Raw genomic sequence first — 12,565 nt, forward strand, 5'->3', positions numbered from 1 at the left:
AATATATCAACCTTTCTCTACTGCTGGAACATTCTCTGTCCTGTCAACAATACATGTTAGATGTTTTATGTTAAAAATGTTTCACACTGGTCTTGCATTCCATTGTTGAAAAAAGTATGGCTGTAACACACATTTTCTCTTTAGTACATTATCTTTCCAAGAAACAACAGGACAAATCTTTCAGCTTTTCTTTCTACGCAATGTTGTGGGACAACTTGTTAAGGGTGTCCATTAGGGGTCTGACACTATATCGATATGGCGATGTATCGTCGTCCCTCTCCGTGAGATACGAGAATCGATAACTGCGCCAAATATCGATCTTTTAATTCATTAATAAAACAAGACGCTCTGAATATATTCCCAAGCGTTATTACGTCATGTGTCCACTGGGTGGCGCTTTACACGCAAACGAGGGAAACGTGAACAAACTAGAGAAAGAGTTTAGGATTGTGTGTAAAATAACATAGGATCCATGCATATTTGTAAATGAAGGTTAATGTGCTAAGGCAAGTTGCTGCACTCAAATGTTCTTTTTAGGGTTCTTTTATTTAAGATGGTGAACATGTTAAATTTAGAAATGTTTAGCAATGTATGGCGATCCGTATCGTAGGGTGCCCTGTGACTCCCATTCCTAGGACATTTGCTGAAAACATTTGTTTTTTAAATACTGTTGGAGAAATCGTGTAAAAATGGCTGAATTGTGTGGCTTTTCAGGTAATATTACATACTTAATTAGCATCATATAGTGATATTTAAGTTAATCAAATTTGACTCATCAGAAGGTTTGTTACAGAAGTCCAATGGTGTAGCTGGTTACGCTATTTGAGATTTCAATTTTGAAAGGATGAATGGACACCTACAGTATGTAAACACATATGACCTTGATGAGAATGTTTCAAATTAAATTTTGAAAGTTAATACTTATTTTTAGAATGCTGATGAAATGTATTCTTGGGGTCAGATGACATGCATGCCTAAGAATATCCACACACCCTACAAATATCAAATGATCTCGCTTTTAAAAAGAGTTTTCTAACCTTTACATGCAGCAATTCGTTGCCTCTGTGATTTCATTTCCTGTCACACGTCTTCATGCATAATATAGACAAAATTGCTTCTTAAAAGGTGGTTACACCACATTGACACTTTATGAGTTTGACTTGACTCACACGATTCCCCAAATGTATTACTTTTAATTTTATTTACTATTAAATAGAACTATTGTATGATTATGCAAAGCTCTGACAAGGTGAATTTTTTGGTATCAAGTTTTTACGGTTACACCACATAGACAATTCTGGAATCATTTCCCAATTATTCTCCCAAAATGAATTAAAACCAGAATTTCAGTCCTGGTCCTCTGAAAAGAGAATGTATGGAAGTAATTTGCAGCTTTATGTTGAACGGTTAACCCTTTTAAATGTAAATATATCACAGGGACACAACAAAGTGAGCGACGCGTCATTGACCCCTTTTTCAAAGTATAAGCAGGAGTATGAGCAACGCTTGCCATGGTACCCACTTCTGCAGTGATGCCGACATCTGTGAGATGAGTCACACCCTGCTTTTAAAGCTTTAGACCTCAATTTCCTCAATGGGTGGTTGACATAAATGCCCTAATTGGAGACCAAAGAATATATGACATTACTATAAAGACATCAGGAAACAGGACGCTTTAAAAGAGACGGATTCAAAAACAGGCTTTTAATGACAAATCTCTCAGTCGAGGGTGAATTAACATGAGAAATGTGCCGTCGGGGGGTGGTTTTCTCTACGAGATGTGAAGTATAGAGTGAAAAGTGTCTCAGTGGAAGCTCAGAGCACCGCGTCTGCATTACCACATGACACTTTAAAAGCTCAAACACTGAACGAATCAGAAATTGTGTACTGAAATATTGACGACCTGAACCGGAATTAATTCAATGGCCATTATGTACAATAACTGTCAATGAATGAATGAAACAACAGACATTTTTAATCTGACTGTATTTTAGCATTCAGTACACGCTCTCTACATCTTCACAGCAGAGGGTTGTGAGAGACAAAATAACAGAATACAAAACAGAATTTATGAGAATCCTTATAGTTTTTAAAATATACATTTGATATTGAAAAGATATACGCGCACAGATGTGCACCAAAGTGACCTTGAGTTGTGTTCAAGGACAGATTTTGTATCGGGAATCATTTGCAAATCAATATATTTGAAACCAAATATATTTATGAAACTTTCCTTAAAAATGACACAGCATGGTTTCAGTAAAGCTGAGCCCTAATTATTGAAGAAAACAATGGTGTTGGTTGCAAACAATATAACGTCTCAAAGTCTGTTTGCAAAGTGCTTTAATGAAATGCTCAGACAGGTAAATCGTGTCAGTAGAGATGCGACTCGACATCAGTCTCAGATAATGACGAGATTGAACTCGGTTCATTAAACCAATCATTGGTGACATCCTCATTAATATATGAAGTATGTTCCTCTGTTCTGCTGTAATTCAAATGAGTCATCTCTTCAATTAGAGAATGTTTTTAATTTATTACATCATTATGTTTAATCACGCAACCAGCCTTGACTTTAGACATCTACAAAATATGGTTAAATGTGGCTGTCACTTTTGTTCTGAGATCTTTATCCGGTTCTGTTTACACACAGTTTGCTTCTATATTGGGAACGATAAACAGTGATTTACATTGAATCTGTCTAGTTTGTACTGACACAATGTCTTTGCAATTCAATATCTTTTGACAAATTCATTTGATCTCATTCATAGTATGTTGTGGCGCTTTCACCCAGGTGATGGTTAAGTTTGCGGTTGGGCTTTTATTATTGTTTTATTTCTCTTATATAATTGTATATTTTTGTATGATTCACTTTGTAGAAATTGAAAATACCCAACTTTCATATTCCTGTGAGATCACACTGCTTGTATAAAGAACAGAACAAGTTGTTGTTTAAAGTAATATGACTTCTGTTGAAAATAAAGATGTTAGGAAAAATGTCTTTTGCCAAATGAAAGTCATAGGGGTTTGGAACGACTGAATAAAATAAAAACAAAATTGCATTTTTGGGTAAACCGACCCACTTCCTGTGATACAGATGGAATAGGGTCCAGTCTTGTGAGTCTGCACTTCTCAAAATGTTCTACTGTTCATATTTTGGATAGATTTCATTGTATTGTTTTTGTAGACTCTCAGCCCTGTTTATTTTACCATTTTAAATCAGTTCTGTAGATTTTCTCTAAAAATTAACATTGGAGTTTTGATATAAAGCTAAATCTAATTGGCGGTCTCATTTATTAAAACACAAAAGCCAAGAACAGCGTATTTCTGTGTGTAAAAAACTCAATGTCAATGAATGTCAGACTCTGATACAAATAAAACCTGATGCAGTATTTACCAATTAGTCCATTTAATTCATAAATATTACAAGCATGCCAACACAGCACTGACGCCTTTGATTTATTTCCAACAGGCCTCTCACATGTTGTCTGACAATTTTTCACGGCAGCTTAGTGCCTCAACAGGACCATCAAATATTTACGGTAAAAATCCCTTTAACTCAATCAGAAATCCTCCTCAACACCAGCAATAATGGCATCTGAAGAAATTGTCACCAGAGGAATAATGTGAGATCCTCCTCGATGTGGATTTTAGGATGACAAGAAGGTTTTGAAGTAAACAATGTGATGGTGATGCAGGCAGCATGAAGGCTTCTTGTGTACCATCACAGTCCAGATGTATAAATCATTGTACTTTTTTCATTTTTGGGTGAACTGTCCCTTTAAATGACAAAGATAGATGGTTTCAAACAAACAGACCAATGAACTACATACAGACAAGTTGCGAGCCATTGGCACGTTTTGGTTGTGATCAGTATTAAGAAGAAAAACACAACTCCTGCCTTCCTCTTTTAGTCACCTTGAATCAATTTAAAGTGTTAAATAATGACCAAGTTAATTGAAACATCCTCTTAAACGTATTAGAATGGATTGCTCTTCTCACACACATTTTGGTGTTCAAGCAGAAAATAATTCAGTTAAACACCTGGGCTGCACCAAACAGACATTAATACAAGACTTGTTATTTGCACCTGGCAAAGTAACACAAGCTGATGCACCACACTGTAAGTGGCCTCCTTGGGATTAAACCTACATTAAACCAAGGCTCATTTTAGAATTACATTTAAATCATCATTTTGAAGGTGGTGTTATGATGCCTTCACAAATAACCGAAAATGTACTTGAAAATGTAAAAAAAAACTTTACATTGACACCAAGTCACCACATGGGTGGGCTCCAAAAACTTGAACCGCACTGAAAGAGACGTGATGTACAGAGGAGAGAATATCTGATTTGACAACGCCACACTTCTCTCTCATGACCACTCCAGATGACAACTGAACAGATGTGTTGGCACTTCAGACATGAGAAGGCATTTATCACATCACCTTTATCTTCACGATGTATGCTGCCATATTGCTCTGGTCCACGTGGTTCTCAAACTGTGGTACTTGAGACCCCTGGTGGTGCGTGACACGACAAAATTAAAAACTCTTTTGAATTTCATGTTTTAAACACAATGACAAATGTTTCATACAGTACGTGATCGATAAATACGGAACACATCAACCTATCTGCATTTTTTATATAAAAGCTAGTTGTATGAATGATTGTTTATCATTGGTGTATGTAACTCCGGAGCGTGACGGGCAGCTCAAACACAGAGCGAGAGCAGACAGACCCTTGTAAGGCTCTAACTCTCTCTGTTCCGATGACCTGCATGCAAATCAAGTTTCTTAAGTATGTTTGCACTTGAAACAGTTTAAACTGTTTGCTATTGAGGTAAAGTGCCAATTCAACACGTGTCTACATCTACTCGAGGTTAAATCAATGTGGTGCACATTGTGATTTAGTTTTGACAAGCCGCTGCAGTAATGTGTGCATCTCAGTTTGTTACAAACATCTGTTCTCTAAAAGTTTAAGTATTCGTACATGTTTTTGATCTCTGTTAAATATTCTTTCCACACGTGTTGTCTTTCTGCAAGACCCCACAGAGTTAATAAATCCGCCATAAAAGTCATTTACAGATCCCAGTTTACTTGTGCACTACAGAAAGTGTTTTGAGTCCACGATTATTAAAGACGGACTTAAAAAAAAACATGTTCTTAACCACAGGTAAATAAACAACCTTCACACACAGTGAAGTGACACACATGACTATTGTCATGAACATGGGTTGTGAGGACAAGGACAGATGACCCAGACGCAGACAGCGGGTAAGGGGAAGACATTTAATAAAATATAAATACACAACAAACCCCCACGAGGGGGGTAACATAAAACATGGCAACAGGAACAGAGACTAACTTGACTAGACTAATAAGAACACCTGACATTATACAACAATAAACTTGACTACACAAAACACAGGCACTCACCTCAGATGATACAAACAATGAACCAGCACGACACAGAGGCATTAAATAATGGGACAAATCAAGAGGGGAACAGGTTTAGGGCATGATCTACTTAACAACCAATAATGAGATGAAAGGGCGGGAACAGAGACGAGACCTGGAGAGAGCATGTGGATAGCCAACTGGGACAAAAATATCCAAATTTCCAAGATAAATGAATATTCCACATTATATAAAATGTATTTATGTAAAATGAAGTTTACACTACTTTAATTATTTAATTACAGGTAAATGAAAACAGTTTGTATTATTAATGACACATTAGAATTGAAGGACGATGTTTGAAGATAAAGATTCACTGCAAGTTTGAGTGTTTATTCATATGATTTTCTATGGCGGTTTTATTAAAGGTGGTACTTGATCTGAAAAGACACATTTACACGCGTCTACTTGATCAGTTGCTTATATAAACAATCTTTCTGACTCATGTCCCAATTTGCAGTCCATGCACTCCATTCACTGTGATACAGTCAAGCAATGTAGAGAATAGTACATTGGGGTATGGGGGCCTTTTCTGATAAAGCTTATGTAAATTACAGATACCATTAAAGGGGCTATTAGACATCTCATTTGATAGGTACATTTTTTTTTACGTCATGAAAAACCTTTTATGGTTTATTATTGCAGTTTCCCCTAGGAATATGCACAGTGCCACAACAAACCTGAAATACACCGACTACACAGAGACATACTGTACATCTGGATGTTATACCAGGAAAGCAATATCAGTTACTCTGCTGGCAAAGAGCATGTTAAAAACACAATCTCATCCATTTTTCATGAGCCAACTCAACCTTCTATTTCACAGCAGATGCTTGTTCCCTTCCATCAATTTACCAAAAAAAGTATGAACAAAGAATTTGCATAAGTGCACATGAGCAATTCAATGAACTTTTCAGTCATGTCCAAATTCAGAATCCCTTAAAGGGATACTTCACTCAAAAGTGAAAATTCTGTCATCATTTACTCACCTCCATGTTGTTCCAAATCTGTATAAATGTCTGTGTTCTGGTGAACACAGAGAAAGATATTTCGAAGAATGCTTATGAACAAACAGATCTTGCCTCCATTGACTACCATAGAAGAAAAAATACTTTATCATTTTTTTTGTTCTGTTGAACACATAAGAAGACATTCTTAAGGAGAATGTAGGACAGCAAACAGTTCTTTTGACTTCAATTGATTTTTTTTCCTACTATGGGAGTCAACAGAGGGCAAAATCTGTCTGGTTATAAACATTCTTCCAAACATATTTTTGTATGTAACGGGATGTGCGTCATTCGTCCAACTCGTTCATCAATAAGTTGACCATGTTAAGCATGGAAGCCAGCACGTTCAACATTGTATAGAAGTCAGAATGCATCACGTATGATAGCTCCGCTTTAATATATTTAAAAAATCGATTGACCTTGCCAAACCTAAAATATTTCGAAACAATTCAAAGTTTTTACATTGGGTAACTTTTGAAACATTTGTTAAAACTGACATTTAAAATGAAAAGTATTCTTTATAAAGAACCATATATGTTTGCAGTTACATATTAACAAGGTAGTCAGTTGTGTTTAATAAAAGAGTAACACAAAAAGATCTAGCTTGTAATGGTGTGTAGCTTTCGTCCCAACTGTCCTTACCTGTTGTCATAATCTACTTTAGTTTGAAGTAACAGGGCAGAGAGATCCTTATAATTACAACACTGGGTTTAATTTCCTTGATTATGTCTTCTAGTTGTTATTTATAAATAAATAAAAGGTTACAGTGTTTGCCAATGCCATTTTGTATAATAATAGATTTAACATTCGTGTTAATAATAAATATCAATCAATAGAATTTCACAGTAATACTTAACGTTTTTTATTATCCTTTTATGGTACAGTGCTTTAATTTGTGCTTTATTTTTGATGATGATAAAGCACTTCGGGTTTGATGAAAAAACATCAGAGATCTCCATCGGTTCTGAAAGAGTATGATCTGTACGCCAAAGGTGTTTGAGTAGTCGTCTTATAAAGTCTTTCAATTTTGATTTTGCACTAAACAAAACTAAAAAAATAGGAGAAAACATCTCCAGAAAGGCCTTTGAGCTATGTGTATGGTGAATTACTACTGAATCCTGGTCTATTGAACCACTGTCTACTAGATCAGTGAAGATCTTCAGCAGAAATCAAAGAATGAGACTTTCCTCTTTATGTTTCTATATTGACAGCGTGAAAAGAAATGAAAAAGAAAAAGAAACAAAAAGAAACATCCTCCAATGCGCTTTCATAATTCTTTACATAATTATCATAACATTTTCTAAAGGCTCAAGACAAAAATATTAAATGTATGTGTGTCAGTTAGATAACTGCTGCTTGATCACACCTAACAGAATATTGTTGAAATTTTAAATTGCATTGCTGTGGTTTAACATTTGAATCCTTCACCAGCAAGTTTAACAAAACCTTGAAGGTAACTTGATGTTTGAAAAGTTTTATTTTTATAAAAAAAGACAAAAAACAGGGGCAAAGAAGACATAAATATCATGTAAATAAAGTACTCAGCAGAAGTTTGGTCATTGGTTTCTCTTTACAGTTTTCTATTTTTTATGACTCAATTACCTGCAGAGAGAAAGTTTTATTATTGGAAACTTGCTAAGTAATGAAATATTATTTTTCTTCATTTAGTTTAAATTTACACTAATATTCTATACATTTAAAAACTTTAAATTATACAAACAGCGACACACCTTCTTACAGTACATGATGTTTTGAAGTAAAATCTTTCATTTATTAGTGACTATTGCAGAAAGCACATTTGCAATTCCACATATCAGTCAGCCCCTTTCACAATTATTGTTATCACAGGATTAAAGTTATTCGGTAATCAACATCCTTCAAAATTTATTATTTTGTGTTCGGCAAATGAAAGTCATTTTGAATAATAGGTTTAAATTTTTGTATGAAATATCCCTTTAAATAAGTAACTGACCTACCAAAGATAAAAAAATGTTGATTAGAGTTTGTGCACTAATAATAGTGACCGGTGCCTGAGCGAGGAGCACTTATGATCATTTGAAGGATTGTAGTGAGGACCAACTCGCATATTAACACAATCAGTCTCTAACAATATAAAGGCCATTCATGTGGCCTCAAGTCTATAAGAAAGTTGATGGGAGTCAAGTGAGCTAAAATCAATGAATGAAGTGCACATGCATCTGCAAATCCTGCTGAATGATGCGCATGAGATAAAAGACATCATAAACCATCTCTGCCTGTTACTGATGTGATGATGTGATCATTCTTCAGTTTTGTGTGTTTAGAACCACTGAAGCCTAAGAGTGACCCTGTTTAATGCATTATATTCTACAAGGTGGTTGTTGGATTATTGAGCTGAACACAGAGAGTATCAATAAAGCCAGAGAAATTAACGTTAGGTTCTCTTAAATAGATTTTTAATCCACAAATATTTATTAAACCATTAATACTTTCACAAATGCATAAATGAATGCGTCTTTATCTGACAGCACAAAACGACATGGTGTCGTTTTCATAATAATCGGTAGAGGGCTCTCAAATTTAAAATGTGAACTGTTGTCGTAAGCTTCGTGCACAAACAACCTATTAAGTCGTTTACTTGGAGGACAGGCTGCTTTAAGAATGTTCTCTCACACATGAATCTCTTCCTCACGTCAACAGAAAATAAGAGAGAATTCAGCCCGCATGACAGATGTGAGATTACATCGCTTACACTTTCATGGAGATACTAGTGTGGTTTTGTGATAGTTTTTATGGATTTCCAGCACGGTAGACAGAGTTGGCAGAGTAGCCTACAAATTCTTATGTGCTTTGCAAACACGGCCAACAACTGTAATTTTCTGCACTTTGAACATAACCAATAGTTTAAGCCTCTCCAGACGCTTTATATCTCGACAGCTACAATATGATGATATTGAGCAAATATGGAAATTTGCCTCTCTAAAATTGTGTATTCACTTGTTGCACCGCAGTCTTTCATTAAACGTTTGAAAAGGTTACTGCAAAGGATTTCACTTTATGTGCAAATGCTCGTCTTATTCATAATCTGTTGCCTACAGAGAATCAGGTGACAGATGTTAAAGCAGGTTTATTCTCCAGTGACGTATGTGACAAACATCGCATAAACATTCATATTTTACTGCTGTGTGTTACTGTGAGTGTTTCTTCACAATAGATCGTCATATTTTGATAATTCAATTGATCAATGAGCTTCATGTAGTGATGAGAATTTATTAAAGGAAATATGATTTATCTCTCTCCATCTTGCTCTCTGAGATATGTTATTACTCAAGGTGATGGGATTGAGTTCGAGTAAGTCATTGGGTTGGGCTGGTTATTGAGGTGTATTGTCAAAGTAATTGCAATATTCAGTTGGAAGAGTGAAAGGTTTGAGCGTAAAGAGAACTGGCACATTTTCTTATCTCAAGTTTTTTAACCTTTCTCATGTAGGCAAAGGTCGACCGTTATTTCTATCAATATATTATGCTGTCTTTTAATAGAGATATTATTCTTAATAGATTGTGCTTTGCCAGTTCTTATGCTTCACCTTGTGTTACTGGCTGTTATATTTCACTGTCTGCTTTGATAGATCGAGTCAAAGAGAAGGTGACAGGCCAAAGTATAAAGAAAAAACTAATGCAAAGAGGATGATTGAGGTTATATTCTGCAAAGAGTGCAGTTTTTTTCTTCAAATGACAACAGATTGAACTGAGACATCAGGAGACATTACAGCAGAGGACACCAGTCAGGGCAAATTGTTTAACTGCCATCATTAGGAAGATTTCATGAACGGTGTGTTTTTTCTGCGTCAATTAGGCAATGTTTACACGGTGAAAAACTGAAAAGTTTTTCCTTTGCGTTTTCGAAAAGTTTCATGTACACATGACAGCGTCATCAAAACTGTCTGCATTTACACGGATCCAGGAAAACAGATAAAACGTAGTATGCACGCCAGGCCAGTGGATGGTGATGTTGTTGTGTAAAGGAACAGGACGTGCCTTGGCACATACACATGCACAGTTATAAGGCAAAAGTGTTTTTTTATACCATTGGTCGATGTATGTGTGTTTAAAGTCTGGCAATTGTAAATAGTGTGTCTCCGATGGTCTCATTGTTGCAGCAAATCCACAATTTTAGGGGAAGCTTTAATACACAGTCCAGCAGCGATAGCTCACAGTACGGGCTTGTTTTGGCTATACTCGCACGAATGAGCTTGCAATACGCATGACGTCATCCTTTTCAGAAAGTTCCGTCTTGCAGTTTACATGGACACGAAAAAGGCAGCGTTTTCAAAAAGTTGCACTTTAAGACCCGTCTGCAAACGTTTGCGTTTAAAGTCCCCCAAATTGTTGTTTCCGTCTAAACGAACGGCCAGGACACATACATTTTTTACATTTTAAGTTGCAAACGGTCTCATGTAAACAGCCCCTTAGATCCATTAATAATAGACAAGTGTCTTTTCCTTCTACTTGCTTTCATATTTAAAGGGCCAGAGCTATGAGAGTGATGGGTGTGAGGACGACGTGCAGTGGCCCAACAGCTGGTGTAGTATTGATGTCATGGGTCCAGTGGAGTATACTATACTCAGGGATAGGGCTGTGCCATACTGAAGAAAAATGACATCGCTTTGGATAGAAGCGTCTGCTAAATGACTAAATGTAAATGTAAATACGATAGTGCTTTAAGTCTGGAAATTCAATTTAAACCAGAGATGTATAGAAGTAAAGTATTTTTACTTTGACTCAATTTTTTTTTTCAAATATCTGTACACTTCACGCGAGCGTTTTTACTTAGAAAATAAAGAATAAAGCTACTCTTCTTTGCCTTATACGTGAATTCAGTATTTGTTTCAAAGAATTTACTTTTAAGAAAACTTTCCCAAAAAGTTCAAATACTTAGAGGAAGAAATTCAAATATTTAAATCTACTTTAGTGTTAAAAGTTATACAAACATATGATATAGCCTGTGCTTTATAATGTAGTGAAGGATTTTTTTTACAAAAATGATATTTAAAAATGTACTTGAAAGGAGAAATACTTAAGTACTACAACACTGACTTAAACGATATTAAAATAAATATAAAAAAGTAAAAATTCTACAACCAACATAGCATAGGTTTCCCATTCTTTCTATTTATAGATCATCTTCCACACATCAGACACAGTCGCTCTGCTTTCTGAGTTATAAAAAAAAGATTCCAGCTCTCATTGTCGATGTAATTCCATTTGGATGGATGAAAAATCTTTACTTTTTAAAAATGTATTTCAGGTAACCGTAGGGTGACCATATGAGCCATTTCTCATGAGTCTTCCGGGAGTCGCATTTGTCAACCGCTAAGTCATAGAGGTTCTCACATTACATTAAAAAAAGGATTATAAAATTAACATTTAACATCGCTTAAGACATATAATCATTGAATGATTATATGCGACTCCCGGAAGAGGGATCCGAATCCCAAGGACACGTCTGGGAGAAATGTCTCATATGGTCACCCTAGCTAACAGTCATACATGCATTCATGCTGCCTCTGACATAAAGCTCAGTCATAAAATCATACAAGAGATAACAAGTGCAACTCATTAATATTTGTTTCATATTGCTTTTGAAAATAATAAATGACACACAATCAAAAGCTTTGATTGTAATGTTCCAACTAACTTCAGGTCTGCTATGATAAATGACATTACTGGTCTTTAAACACTTATGATGTGGGTGTTCTGTCAGTGTTTCCAAAACAAGATTGACTAAATGTCAGTGTTTTGCTTTGGGAATGTATAGTGCAGTATGTGTGACATAAATAGATAAATTGATTTCAGGAAGTATAAAATCCCTTAACAATACTGATCTGTGAGTAAGGTCAGACACACACTCCACACAATGAAGCCCCTGAACACCAGACATGGTCTCAAACACTAAAAATATTCTTAATTGATAAAAATATAAAATCTAAAAACAAATTCATCACTATATACATTAAAAGCTCACTCTCTTCTCATATTAGACCCGTATGCATAAGTTAGGCACATTAGGCCACTTACAGATTTGAAACCATAATTATTTTTCTCACGAAATGAGCCCGTTT

The sequence above is a fragment of the Triplophysa dalaica genome, chromosome 17, assembly GCF_015846415.1.
Source record: "Triplophysa dalaica isolate WHDGS20190420 chromosome 17, ASM1584641v1, whole genome shotgun sequence".
In the NCBI taxonomy this organism is placed as follows: Eukaryota; Metazoa; Chordata; class Actinopteri; order Cypriniformes; family Nemacheilidae; genus Triplophysa; species Triplophysa dalaica.